The sequence below is a fragment of the Aplidium turbinatum genome, chromosome 3 (assembly GCF_918807975.1).
Source record: "Aplidium turbinatum chromosome 3, kaAplTurb1.1, whole genome shotgun sequence".
Taxonomy (NCBI): Eukaryota; Metazoa; Chordata; class Ascidiacea; order Aplousobranchia; family Polyclinidae; genus Aplidium; species Aplidium turbinatum.
Genome location: NC_137474.1, coordinates 15,738,742 through 15,754,349, shown reverse-complemented (window position 1 = coordinate 15,754,349; position 15,608 = coordinate 15,738,742).

Sequence of the window (15,608 nt, the reverse complement as noted above, 5' to 3'; positions counted from 1 at the left end):
AAACATATTCACGTCATGAAAATGACGGAAACCACTTAAATCTTGTTTATGGGGTAAAGTTTTAACATCGTCAGCCCAAGCTGGGTTAACCACCGAGGTTATATCACAAAACAGTTCATCAGTCTCTAACGACTGGATGTTGAGTTTAACAAGGTCAGCACAAGTAGGTTTCTGACCAGCCAGAGTATCCATTTTAAACGACGCTTTATCATACGGTTTAAGACCAAGTTCGCACACCAAATCACTCGAAACAAAGGTCAACTGCGAACCAGGATCATGCTGACAATACACCAACTTCGATTTGCCAGTCATTGGATTCAAAACACGAGCAGCAGTAACGCGGTTAAAGGCTGCTTTAACATTTCCAATCTTAACATTACGCACAGGAACTCTGGCACCAGCCTCATCTTTACCGACCAAATCCAGAGAATCACGTGACGTCACATAAAAATCATGCAGAAGAAAATAGTGTTTCCTATCGTTGGTAGGTCCACACTTACGACAGTTATTTGCATGATTACAGTCTCTAACCATATGCTGGCGCAAACAATTCAAGCATTTGCCAGCTTTCACAATGACATCTCTCCGATCTTTAGGTGTCAAGCGCAAAAATTCTTTACAATTAGACAAAAAATGATATTCAACTTGACCACGTGACGAACAACAAATACATGCCGGCAGGTCTTTTCGTCTAGCCTCACCACCGCGCGGTGCGCCAACAGCAGTCGAGTACTGCGAACTTCCTGACATGACATTATCATGGGGTTTTACAAACGTCTGCCTAACCGGACATGAAGGCAATTTTCCTTTGCCAAACTTTTTAAAATGCTGCGACTCACCAGAATCGCCCATTAGCATAATGCTAAAATCAGTCGACTTGCGCGTTTCCTCCCGTACTACAAAATCAAACAAACTCTGAAAAGTAGGTTCCTCAGTGCTACCATACTGATCACCTAAAAAGTCAAGATAACGCTGCTTAGCGTCAAACGGGAGTCGCTTAGCCAAATCCAAAACAAAACTTCCTTCTAATTTATCACGCTGACCATAAGCTTTCGCGTAAAGCAAACACTGCGACAATTCATCTTTAAACTCTTTCAAATCACTGGAAGAGATAGAAGTCAATTTGCTACCATAGCGATACTTTCTAATTTCTGGTTCTGCGAAAAGACCTCCACGAACTCCAAAACGTTGGGACAAGCGAGCTAACGACATTTCTATCCTGTCTTCCTCTGACAAGCCAGGAGTGTCGGAAACCAAATTAGCAATCGTTTGTGCAGCTGTTCTAACACAAGCTGCTTGCAACAAAGTCAAACGAGTTCCCTTAAAGGGCGAAGCTGCCATCAAGGCCATAACACGATTTTTAAAGAAGACAAATGGCATATTATTACCATCGTAACCAATCAAGGCCGCCTTATCGAAGAACGTCCTACTATTTTGGTATTCAAAAAAGCAATCCTGCTGTTGAGAACTCGATTTAGCGGGAGAAGACAAGCTATATCCCTTAAGGGGCTGAGTGGGCTCAGTCACATGCACAGCCCGATCACGATCCTCAAACACGTTAAAATCAGGAGACGCGATACGCCTCTCACAACCACCCAAATTACGTGTAGCTGGGCGATCAAAAACTAGCGGCGCTGAAAACTGTGAAGGGGGCATAGCATTACTGCTAATGGCGGCCCCGTGACCTGTACGCTCTGGGGGAGGAGTTCGGTTGTAATTTGCAGACCTTGGCTCTACAGACTTCGGAAGACCCTTAGCCGCGGCCCTGAGACCTCCTGAAACAGCTGGAAAACATGTGGATTGTACAGGTCTACTTACAGATTGAACAGGCGTCTGGAAAAGGTTAGGTAAATTAAACTGCGATTGATGTTCACTTCTGGAATGCCTAGAAGAGCCCTTCCTAGAGCTACGCCGGGAGCCCAACTCAGAACGATATTCAGCTAAAACTACCTCTCTACGTTGTACGGCCCTCAACTGAGCGTCTTTGAGTGCGAACTCAGCAGCTCTAGCTTCAGCTTTCGCGGCGGCCTCAGCAGCTCTCGCTTCGGCCTCAGCTCTCGCGATGGCCTCAGCTCGTATGGCCTCAGCTCTCGCGATGGCCTCAGCAGCTCTTGCTTCAGCCTCAGCTTGGATCTGGAGCTCCTCTCGTCTTAACTGTAGGTTAATTTGTGCAACTATCCGTGACGAGCTCTCAGACATCCTAGTGCTTACATTTGAGGCGCTATCCTCAGGATGTATGTCAGCATCCAACCTATCTGAGAACTCACTTTCTTTTTGTTCGAAGTTATTTTTTAACGAGTTAAATTCGGGATCTACTCTATCACGCAGGGCCGGATTAAGGTTTTGATGGACCTGGGGCTGTATGGTAATCTGAGGCCTATATTTCATTCCCCTCATTGTAGGCTACCAATCACAATTAAAATGAAATAACAAAAATTATACGCAAAGTACAGTATTTAGCCTAGGCTACTTATTAAACAAATTCAAATGACATGTTTTCTGGATTTAACAAAGCTAAGTTGTTAATAACATTATCGGTGTATATTTTTTTCAAAATTTCGTTTTCAGTACAGAGTAGAGCTAAGGAATGTAACCTTTTCTGGCCCATAGAAGGCATAGATGAACGCAGTTGATTCTTTACTCTTTTAAGCACTAAAATGAGCGCTCGCTCGAACAATGAGAAATCGTCAGACAAAGATACATTCTTAGTAGGCTACAACAGATAGGCTACATTAAGAAATGCATACATAAACTCATTTTCATTGATGAATCTAAACATTTGAGTTTCTTTGCTGCATTCGCTGTTAAAATGGTGTAGTTTTAGCAGTGCAGAAAAATGAATCATCTCTTCAGGCAGTGATTCTTCTAGAATCTAGATCATCTGGATGTTAGTAAAGCAATGTTTTAGCACTCTCTTCAATTTTACAGTTTAATTCCGCCATAAACGGAAATCTTATTTGAAGACGATCGTATGCTGCAATTCGGGATTTCATACACAAAATAATTTGGTCAATGGTTGGCAAATATGAGTCTACTTTGAAACTGCTTGATGGATCAAGAGATGTGTCTTCAGAATCAGATCCACCTTCGCTATCCAAGCATACTTTTCTTCTTTGAAATTTCTTCAATATAATGATGACAGTCGTACTAACCCTTTTCTTCGAATTCTTGAAATTGGGATTTTAATGTTTGAACAAAGTCATGTAGACCCTGAAGCAAATTTGTTGCCTTATTCAAAGTAATTTTGCTATCCTGCAGCGCCCGACTAGTTTTATGAAAAACTATGACATCATAAATTCTGCTTATAAGTACATTAATTTGTAAGTGAGATGTTTGCTTGAGTTAAAACCAGAAATAAAGTTGTAGAGCACGCTAGGTCTCGTGCCCCCTTGGAAACTAGCTGACGCCCCCCCTGGGGAGGCGTGCCCTCTGGTTATAAGAACCACTGGTTTGCACAGTTAGCATTAGTTCTGTGATTCTCGTCCTTTATTGTTTCGATCCTGATAATAAGCATGTCAGTTGCTCTCAATAAGTTGTTATCGGTGGGCCTATTTTTTTTGTTGGGCCTGGGGCTGCAGCCCCGTCAGCCCCCGCCTTAATCCGGCCCTGCTATCACGAAGTTCTGCCAAGATTGCAGAGTTAACAATTTTACTCAAAAGAGCATGGAAATGCCTTAATTCCTCTTCTAAAGTAGATAACTTAGATCGAAAAATTAACAGTTCCTGCTTATCACTCAAAGAACCTAGGGCTACAGAAAGTTTCCCAATTTGAGTCAAAATATCCCGTCTAAGATGCCGGGCCTCTCGAACTGACTTAGCCTCATCGTTAATGGGGCCCTCCCCAGAATGGCCTGCCCGACCGCAAAGAACATCATCAGGCTTAAACTCAGTCGAGTCGACGGCGGTCGAGTCCCTGTCACCACCGAGTGTAGACATATTAAATGTTAGGGCTAAATTTAACAATTAAAAAATTAAGTTACACAAACACACAAATTACAGTAGTTATAAAAAACTTAACTGCAAAGACCGTAAAAATACAAAAAAGAATTTAAATGCACGATACCGTAGCTGTACGAGTATGTGAAGTCCTAAAGTCCACAAAACTTGCTTGGATTCTTCCACTTGAATCTTCAAGCACAGATGGATTGCCTTTAATCTTCTTTCTTGCCAATGAATGTCAAAGTTATTTTTCTTCTGTACCAAACTGAGAAGAAATGTCTTTACTTTTTAGCTTAAAGTTCTTCAGTTGCCTACCGAGAAGAAATGTCTTTAATTTTCTTTGCTTCTTTAGACTACCAACCAATAAGATCTTCTTTTATTATTTCTTTGCTTCTAAGTGCTTCTTAGCCTACCAACTAGCAAACTTCGTCTTTTATTTTTTATGGTCACAGCGGTAAACCATAATCTCTTCTTGGGAAAATTTTAACATAAAGTTCCCGAATCCGTTCGTCTGTATATAATGACCGAAGAAACACACACTTGAACTTCTTTTCAAACAGTGTATTTCTGTAAAATTAGCCCGAGGCTATCGAAAACGAGGGGGGTGCAACGCCGTACACCACTGAAAAACTGTCACTACAGAACAGATTACTTGGTTAAAAGACGGAACCTTTGTCCAGCTAGCAAGCACTAAGCCAACAGTTAAATGTGCGGCCAACTTTCAAACAATCATTTTACGAATGACCAGAATAGATAGCAATATCTCAAATTCACGTATGCAGTACTGTGACGCAATAATGAAAGACAATTATGAAGTCATTCCAACAGGTGTTTAAAGCTGATGTAATATTTCCTGTTTAAACAGGCCCAAACAGGTTTGACACAATTCTTATGAACGCTGGTGCAATTTTGGCACATGTTTTAGGAATTTCCATGACGTAATATTCAGTAGACCCGAACGGTTTCTACATGACGTTTGACCAGGCGAACAACCGTCTGGAACAATAATGTAGATTTAACTCAACGAAGTCTACTAAAGTAATACAGTCAGTAACCAGTGGTTTAATGACTATCTCTGGCTGGAGTATTCAGAAGCTAAGGATGCCAGATTTTGCTTTCCCTGTCGAGTTTTCAACAGCTTGGTATGTTGTAATTCTGTTAATATTGGTTAAAGTTTGAAGAGAGGGGCGTTCTTCCTGGCTATCAGCACAAGGCTGAGCACTCGCTAGTACAGCGAGTTGTTGGCTCTTTCTTTGTTTCCACAAAGATAAGAGTTAAACTGACTGGTAAACCGGTGGTCGAATATATCCTTAAATAGTTGACTCTCTTCCTCGTGGTAGACCCCAATTTTATCCGCTCTGCCTACTGGCAGACCGGGTATAAGAGTCAAGTACCTTCGCCGAGGTCGCGTGAGGGAGACGTGGGCGCCGCCCGGTCGGTCAATTACTGCCGGTTCCAGCGTCCACACGCGACGGGTTGCCCGGTCCGTCGCAGGCCATCTTTCTGGGCAATGCAGAAAGAGCCTGTCTCCCTGGCCCGCTCCGCCATTCTAAATTTGCGGACGGGTCATGTAACGTTTTCGATCCACACTCTCCCTCTACAGGTACCTCGACTCCCCAGCCTGGCCCCCGCGACCTAAGCTGGTGGACTTACCCCTCCGGGTGCATCGTCACGCCGCTCCCCGCCGCCGCGGGGTGTGGCAGGCCGGTTTTCTAAAGTCTTCGACCTGGCTATGTTTGTTTGTGCTCTCTCGCCGTGTCAATTATTTGTACCCGTGCGCTGTTGATGCAAATAAAACAGTTTAACACTAGTGGTGCGATACTGACGAGCCCAGCCTCATGGGCGAAACACGGTGTCTATCGCTGTCAATTCTTGCTACAAATCGGCTGCCGAGAAACATATTGGTTAAAGTTTATTGTATTAAACTGCAATTATGCTCCACCGGTGTTAAATGATTTTTTATTCTTAATGTTTCTTTATCCTATCCAAGAAGATTTCATGCGCGATATAATGGCGATAAAGTTTAAAACACAAAATGAGCGAACAATTATATTACAGACGTATTAAGATGCAAAAAATGCAGTATGACGAAATAATGCAACTAAAGTCAACATGTTCCTACGTTTATTAGACGTTAAAATACGTTTCACTTGTAGTAAAATTATTTTCTCATTCTTTTATTTCTGAGGATATTGCGTTGCTTATTGCCTTTAAATTGGAACACTTGCGTCCCCGCGAGCAAAATTGTGCATTTTTTGCATCGATTCAACGCCCTACAACGTTGAATCGATGTACCATCAACAGATTTAGCTGGCTGGGGTTGGCGTTTTAATTGATTATTTTTACTTTCAATGAAGCTTGTTTTTACGTCTAATAAACGTAGAAACAGGTTGACTTTAAGTGTATTGTTCCGTCATACTGCATTTTTGGTATCTTAATAAGAAATATAAAAATTGTTCTCTAATATTGTGTTTTAAACTTATCATTTGGTATTGTGCATTTTCCTGATGAAATCTTCGTGGATAGGAAGAAGAAATACTAAGAATAAAAAATCATTTAACACCGGCTGAGTATTTATTGCAGCTGAACTACGCCCTGTAGTCGTCACAGTATATTTATTCCATTAACTTTTATTAGCCTCAATTCTCACAATGTCATAGGCTACGCAATACGCATGTGACCGCCTCTGCGTTTGATATATCTACTATGTTTTGACATCTGTATTTTCCAAGCATGGAAAAACGTTTTCACAGCGTTTCAATACAGTATTTGATAATTTCTCTGTCAACTAACATCATCATCATCATTTTGTTCCTTCCTCGTATGAAGGGTTGGATAAAATGCGCCATTGTTCTCGACCATGAGCTGTGCGTACTGCACATTCATAACTTAATTTTGTCCATTTTGTGATGTTTGTTGTCCAAATCATTCTTGGTCTGCCTTTACTTCTTTTACCGTTTATCTTCCCTTCTATTAATGATCCTTGTAATGAATTTTGCCTTATCGTGTGTCCGAAATACTTCAATTTTCTTCTTTTGACTGTTTGTAAGAGCATTTTGCTTGAATTGAATTTGGAGAGTACTTCATCGTTAGTGATCTTTTGTTTCCATGAAATTTTTAACATTTGCCTGTATGTCCAGAGCTCGAAGGCATCGATCCGTTTCTCCATTTTTGTCTAAGTTTCAGAATTGTATAATAGGGTCGACCAAATATAGCATTTTAAGATCCTGAGGCGAGTTGATAAATTTAAACGTTGATTGGTTAAAATATTTTTCATTTTTTCAAATGTAGTTCTTGCAATTTGTATCCGTCTAAGAATTTCATGGTCACACCTCCCATCTTCAGTTATTAAATGACCAAGATATGAAAAAGATTTTACTTTTTGTATAATTTCATTGTCAATTATAATTTGGAGTACTGGAGTGTCTGGTGATTTTGAGATTATCACTGATTTGGTCTTTTTAGCATTAATTTTCATATTAAATTCTTTACCAATTGAGTTAACATTGTCCAATATTTCTTGAAGATCTTCTTGTGATTCAGCCAACAGAACAGTATCATCAGCATAGCATAAATTTGTTATATTCAAGCCACCAACTTTTACTCTTTTCATATCATCAATGGGTCGAAAAATCATTTCTGTATATAAATTAAAAAGACATGGAGAAAATACACATCCTTGGCGTACTCCACGCTTGATATCAATTCTTTTAGACAAATCTTTTTCCATGCGAATAAATGCTTTTTGATTCCAGTACAAATTGATAATAAAACGTAAGTCTTTGCCATTCATACCAATATTGGACAAACAATGAATCAGTTTCTCATGGTTAACTCTATCAAATACTTTCTCATGATCAATAAAACATGCATATACATCTTTATTTACTGCATTGTAACTCTCACAAATTGTTCTGAAGTTAAGTATACCCTCTCGTGTTCCTTTACCAGTTATAAATCCACTTTGAGTCATGCTAACCTCATTCTCAATAGATTTTCGATTTCTTAATAAAATTATTCTCAACAAAATTTTCAGTAGCCTACATGACTGATCAAACTTAATGTTCTAAAGTCACTGCAGTTCTTCAACTTTTCTAAAGTCACTGTAGTTTAACTAACAGACTAGTCAAAATCATGATTAACTAACAGACTATTGGATAATCAGAAAGTGCATTTGTAAAAATGGTTTTTCAATCTGAAAAAAAAAACCTACGCAGAATTTCGCTAGCAATGGCAGTTGCAAGTCCCATACAGAATCAAACTGTGATTTATTTTTTTCAACAGATCAGACATGTCAAAAATGTAGGACTTTTGGTAGGCTATATTACAGTAAACAAATAGACAATAGCAGTAGAAAACAAGAGAAATTAAATAATATATCACTGTCTTGCATGTCTTGCACCAGGGAGTGGGGTTTGGGGGTTTCAACCTTTCAAATTGAATTTACAGATGTTAATACATTGTTTGCAAGAAAAGCTTTAGCCTATGATGTAATTTCACGTCAAACTGTGCAAGGATGCAAGCCATCTGTAACTGCTGATATCGCTTGTTCGATTTAGATTAACCTCTAAACAGCTATTCGTTATACAAAACTTGAATATATCAGAAATAGCCTAAAGTAACTTCATTGTCTCAAAGCTTTTTGTTTGACACTCATCAAGATGTATGGCGTCTATGACGTTACATTTTCTAAACTTTGGGTTGACTTCGGAGCATAAAAGTTAGTGACTTACCGGAATAAGATCGCATTTTGGATCAACCAAGGGCAAAATTGATAAATAATAAGACTATAATAATCTCGCAAAAAAAAGCAAATCAACCTATGTCTCTAAAACAAAGTTTGCCTAATTTTAAACGAAACTGCATTAAAAGAGCGAGTTTTGCTAATACCAAACATTCAAATATCTCAGCCTGGAATTAGCAACAAGAAAACGTAGAGACTTAGCTTTATTTCCAAAAAATGGAAAAGAAAACGTGATCTTATCCTTTTGCTTAGGGCTACCATATGTCCTCTTTTAAGAGGATTTGTCCTCTTTTTTGAAGAAACATAAATTGTCCTCTGAGGACACACAAAAATGCTCAAATGTCCCCTTTTTTACATTTTCAGTTTTCTTGCTCATATTTTCAACAAGATGTCATTGTTGTGTGACTTTTTCGCAGTTTCTAACCATTTCGGTACCAATGCAACATTCTGATTTATAGATTTTCAAAAAACCATTGACGTACTATTTGATCTGCTGCTCTAAACAATCTTAGACATTCATTGAAACCATGGACACCTTAAATAGAAGGACTAATAGTATCTGCTATGCTCGGTTTATGGAACTTGGGTCCCAAATCCAAACTTGGGTCCATCTAAAGTGTGGTATAAATTATTCATAAAACTTTGCTTTTGATGTTTGTTACAGGGTTTTGGGGGACAAGGATTCCAATTTTCACAATTGTTTTGTTCTAAAATATCAATGAAAGGTGTTTTGAAGCTTATTCGTCGCAAAAATATTACAATTATGGCAAAAATGGGTATTTTTTACTTAAGTCAATGGAACAAGAATTTGAATTAACATTCAGTATACGTTTAAAATGTATAAGATTTAAAACTGCAAACTGGTTCGAGGTACATCAATGACATCAGCCTATAGGCCAGTGGTTTTCAACCTTTTTGGTGGAACGGAACCCAATGAAACATTTTGTCCAAAACAAATCCTTTCAAAAGAATATTGGACATCCGTCATGCAAGCTGCTTTAATTCTAGCCATTGGGCTATTGATATGTGCTAAAATTTGGCTTACGTGAATTCGACAGCAGTGAAAGTTCTACTTGTCAAACATGTGATGTACTGAATAAACAAAATGAACTGTGAAAGTTTGTGTATCATCAGTCCACCCGGTTCAAACTCTGAAGAAATGGTGAATCAATTGCATCTGTTGCATCATCGTAGAAATTTTCATTCTCAATTCCCGGGTGACGACACTCATCCTGCATGTTCAAAGCAGAATAGCTATCCTTGACATTTATTATGTAGAATCAGTTAAGTCAGTGATGAGCTTCACAAAAATGACAGTGCCATCACTACAAATTGAGTAGCTTTTTCAAAGTGGAAAGGGAAGCCACAGTCTTTTCGTGAAAAATCTGTCAAACAAAAGGAACACTTTTCCGCAAAGGCTTGGGGTAGGCCTACACAGCTGTGTATGTGACCTTTGTTAAACGGATGCTGTTTTACGATCTTCATTGTAGAGCAGGGGTCACCAACTGGCGACCCGCCACGTTATTATGTGCGGCCAGCCACGTTATTATGTGCGCCCGAGGAAGGTATCAGCGCACAAGTATAACCAAAAATACTTTTCTTGAGGAGTTAAACAGCATGAAGGCAAAAAATACTTTCCGGGAAGCATATTTTCGCTTTGCATACGATTCCACCGACCGACCAATCAGATTGTAGTTCTAGCTGGGGGTCGTTTAAAGTTATTCCAATGCGATGTCCAGTCACACTGTCCCAGTGGTTGATTAAAACGTCTGTTTTCGAATTTCGAAAATGTCTGTGAGCATAGGGTTGCTTATTTTAAGTTTGTAAATGTCCTGTAAACACTAGTGTGGGTTTCACCGTTATTGGGTCTCACGAGCAGTGTTCCTTTTTGCAAGTTTTTGTTGGCAAAATAGGTTGGTGCGCCGACTCAATTTATAATAAATTGGAAAAATATTATATATAAATTTAAAGACTTTTTCTGGTTGTAGCCTATTATGAAAATAATATGAAACCAAGGAACTTTCAGAAATAATTAATTAAAATACTATTGAACGTTTTATAGGCAGAGAAAACTTTTTCTCGAACCGTAGAAAATTTCATTATCAGATCACCGCTTCAATGCGTGATGGAAATCTACAGATAAATCTGCATCAGGCATTGCAGAGTGCAAAAAACAGTGTTGCAGAACGCGTTTTCGAATATTAAATTCTCATCAGTGCAACTACGTTTATGAACGCAATAACGACGGTTAAATTTAAACTCAATACAATACATTACAAACATTATAAGGACATATTCTCAGTGTTCAATTGAAAATTAATAAATCCAGAGACATCAGAAAATCACTTCCCGCATGCAATTCCAGACCGACATTACTCGCTTAAGGTTTTTTTTGTTAAAACAAACTTAATGTTCAAAGCAAAAAAGCCATCACAATGAACATCTACCGAAGTATACTAATTTACAGTACTTAGATAAGCACTGAAACTTAATAGACGGTATGTGTAAGTATTGTGTCTGTAATGTAATGTATTGTAAGTGTTTGTAATGTATTGTATTGAGTTTAAATTTAACCGTTGTTATTGCGTTCATAAACGTAGTTGCACTGATGAGAATTTAATATTCGAAAACGCGTTCTGTAACACTGTTTTTTGCACTCTGCAATGCCTGATGCAGATTTATCTGTAGATTTCCATCACGCATTGAAGCGGTGATCTGATAATGAAATTTTCTACGGTTCTAGAAAAAGTTTTCTCTGCCTATAAAACGTTGAATGGTAGTTTAATTAATTATTATGAAAATATTTAACTTAGTTCTGCAAAATGTTGTTAATCAACAATTCTTGCCATGCTAATAAGCACTGCAAGTGACATTTGTCTTATAATCAAGAAAAGACGGTTTTATAGACTCTCACAAAAAGGATGAAAAACCAACTCATTGCTTTTTTAGAGAAAACACTGTTTATGAGTTATGATAGAAACGTTTTTTCGGTGATTTCCAAAAGCGTTTGTTTCATGGTGCCTGGTTTCTTTCTCCCTGTTATTGGAGCCTATTTTTTACTGATATGTTTGCAGGTCACTATTGTTGCCTGTACTGCGATGTGTCAAACATTTCCATATTTACTGAAACTGTTAATGGCAAAATATCTTTTTTGAAGCAAAGTGATAACACCACTCTTGCTTGGCGATGAATATTCTGATGAAACAGCTCGCCTCGCTATAAGTGCGCAAAACAAGTGGCCTCGTTTATTAGGCATTGTTAAAGGCATATTCAATGAAATTTTCAAACTGGAATTAAGCATTAAAATGCGTAAACTGAACTATCAAGAATACATTTTTAAAAAAATTACCGAAAAAAAAATGTTTTCAAGGGCGCTGGCAAGGCCCAAAGTCCAATGTTTCATTTATTTTTTATTTTTTTCAAAATGACCAAAAAGTGGAAACACTGCTAGAGTATAGGCTACGTCATAAATGCCAAGAGCTCCAGCAATATCAAAAGTCTTTTCGCGCGCTGGGTTGCAAAGTTCGGGCGTGTTGCGTTCAAAGGAGTTTTGCAGGATAGTTTTACACGTTTTTTAAGTTTCTAGGATATATCGTTGAGTAATAGTAGCAATGTTACGAGAAAGGTGAGGTACGGTAGTATAATTCTAGTCAGGCCCGCAACCAGCAAATATTTTCGGGGGGGGCATTTAATTTTTATCAAAAAACAAGCATTAAAATGATGCATTGTGACATTTTTATGTTAATGTCCACGCCCATTGATAGAGTGTGTGGCACTACCATGTTACGGTTCAGTGGTCATAACTTATGTCAATCACGTTTTTGTTTAGTACAGCATTAAAGGAAACTAGCCTTTGTAACCTTCTCTCATTTAGCTATGACTACCCAAGGAAGAAAATTACGATAATACAGTAATGTGTTCAGTCGATTACAAATAAAATACAACATCTGTAGGCTACGAACTGCATTGGCACGACTGGAGTCATAAATTAATCAATAACATATATTTACATCAACATAAACAAACAGATAGCCTACATATGAATAAACTTAACACGGTAATTACAAATTACAATCCTGAAACATTTTGTTGGCTCAACAAGTTTTTATGTTTGTAGGCCCAAAGAAGTTGACTTTGCAAATGCAAAATGACATTTTAATTTAGAGCATAATGTCTAACTTTCTACTTGATTTGGCAAGTTCGTTTAATACCAATTCCGCGCTTGGAATTTGAGTACGATGGATTTGCATGAAAATTTATCGAACAAAATCGTTAGCATGTCTTCCAACTAGCGTAGCCTACTTTCGGTTTCGATAGTCTACACAGTACACAGTATACAGTATGGCTGTACGTGTACGACGTACGTCTATTCATAGTAGGCCTACATTTCATACTGCATAAAACGCTTAATTTTTTTTAAAAAAATTTCGGGGGGGGCAAATGCCCCAAATGCTCCCCCCTGGTTGCGGGCTTGATTCTAGTAGCATTGCTAAAAATTAAATGTCCATAAAATCAATATTGCATCATTGTTTGACTATTGTAGAAACAATATTGCATCATAGCAAATACCATGCCTGACTTTTGTGTTGTGCTTGGCTGTGACACGACAGCATTGCATAAAGTTAGTATGTTTGGGTTTCCCAAAGACAGTACACAAAAAAAGGAAATGGAATAAATTTGTCAACACCACAACTTGTCATTGGAGTGGACCAAAACCACACCACAAAATTTGTAGTCTGCATTTTCAAGAAGCAGACTTCAAAAATTTTCTTCAATTCCAAATGGGATATGCCAAAAGACTTGACTTGACACCCGGTGCATGTCCATCAATCTTTCCTTCTCCACCAGAAGCTAATTTACAACAAGGCCATTAACCTAGTGCAGGGGTTCCCAACATGTGGGTCGCGACCTCAACTGGGGTCGCCTGACAATTTGCCTGGGGTCACCTGAGGCCTTCTGAAAAGTTTAGAATTTCATTAGTTTAGAAAATTTGCCACAAGAATTCCAAGATACAATGAAAAGCGTTGTAAGTGTCGTGAATTTTGTAAAAGCTAGTGCTTTAAACAGCCGCCTATTTTCAAAAGTTTGCAGTGAATTGGATACATCCAGTAATGTTCTATTATTTCACACTAGTGTGAGATGGTTGTCCAGAGGCAAAGTTTGGAACTGTGTTTTTGATTTTCGTGATGAATTAAAAACATTTTTTAATCAAAAATCTAAACCACAGCTTGAAGCACTTTTCGGCGACAAAAACCAACTTCACAAAATTGCTTGGTGTCAAACTCGTATGTTTACTTAGTCATTCTGTACGAAATGCGTTATTTTCTAGCATAAGAGTCAACCTACCTAAAATTTTATTAGTGCGGCCCGCCACAGCTCTCCTATGTGCCAAAGTGGCCCGCATGCAAAAAAGGTTGATGACCCCTGTTGTAGAGTGCTTCAATATCACGCCAGCGTGCAACATGCATTTTCGCCTCTTTCATGAAAGAGAGTTCTTTTTTGTGCTCAGTTGCAATTTATGAAAAGCGTTGCAATTAATTGCAATTCACATTTCTTTGTCATGCTTTCGACGATTTCACACTTCGTTACGCTGCTGACCAACTTTTTAATTCAACTGTTTCATCACAAACCATTTATTTGTGCTGCAATTCATTGGCAAACATCGCTTGTTCGTTAACTGCAATTGTTGTGGATATTTTTAATAGATTTAGCAACAGTTAGCCATAGTAGCCTACAGTAAGTCATAGCCATGTATGCGCATTTGCGCAAATTACTTAGACTTGTTCTAAGATTTTGGGACCCAAGTTTAAAAACCCGAGATTGCGAGTTACGAGTCCTTCTATTTAAGGTGTCTATGATTGAAACATAACAGTACTACATTGCTTTGCGATTGTCTTAAGCAGCCAAATAGAGACCAGCCATGAGTGCGAGCGGAACTGCGAATTCAATTGTGAGGAAATTTCCTCATTTGAGGAGATCTGATCAACAAATTTATGAAAAAAGAAAATTGGGACAAACTAAAAAAAATTGTAGCCTAAATATCAAAAAATGAGTAAATCACAAATAAGACATTAAAAAACTCCAAAAGCTTGCAAAAGAGTTTGACATATTTACATTTTAAGGTTCTCATTGTTTTACAATAAATTATTATTTTACCCAGATCTATTTTGTACTGATTCAGCGCTTGTAAACGTTGCTGATTACCAACTTAGTAGTTGGGCTAATTTGTCAATTAAAGCAAATCGAAAAAAAATAATCCAAAGTGCACTATGCATAACATAGGCTACAGCCTATTTCAAAATATATTGTGGCATGGATACTTACAACTTATGTGGGTGCAAATATAGGCTAGAATGACTTTAATCTATGATGCACCACAATGGCACAAGGAAAGAAACAGCTTTTTAGTTGAGTCTGTTCTTAGCATCCCATTAACAGCCGTGTAGGCCTACAGCTGCAATTATATTTCGTGCAAGTAATTTTATGATTTCGTAAAGCTGATCTTTTTTTTCTAAAAAAATTTAAGGCATGGCGATCTGCAGACACTGCTTGATTCGTCACATTTTTATGACATTATTAGGCCTACATCACATTTCTATTTTGTCGCACAAATCCAACTAATCGGCTTTCGAGAAACAAACAAACTTGCCTGTTTTTTTGGTGTTTGTTTTTTTTTGCTGCAAAGGGTATAATTATCCAAAAAAATGTCAAAAATTCTTCATACGTAACATTCTACTTGTATTTTATCCGCTGGCAAAACTTGTCCTCTTTTTAGGCGATGAAAATATGGTAGGCCTACTTTTGCTATGCCACCGGACAGCACCATTTTACAGGAATATTCATACCCACAATTTTGTTGAAAATGCTCTCAGAAATCAGAATGCACCAAACTGAAAGTAATTTTTCAAAATTTTCTGGTGGAGGCC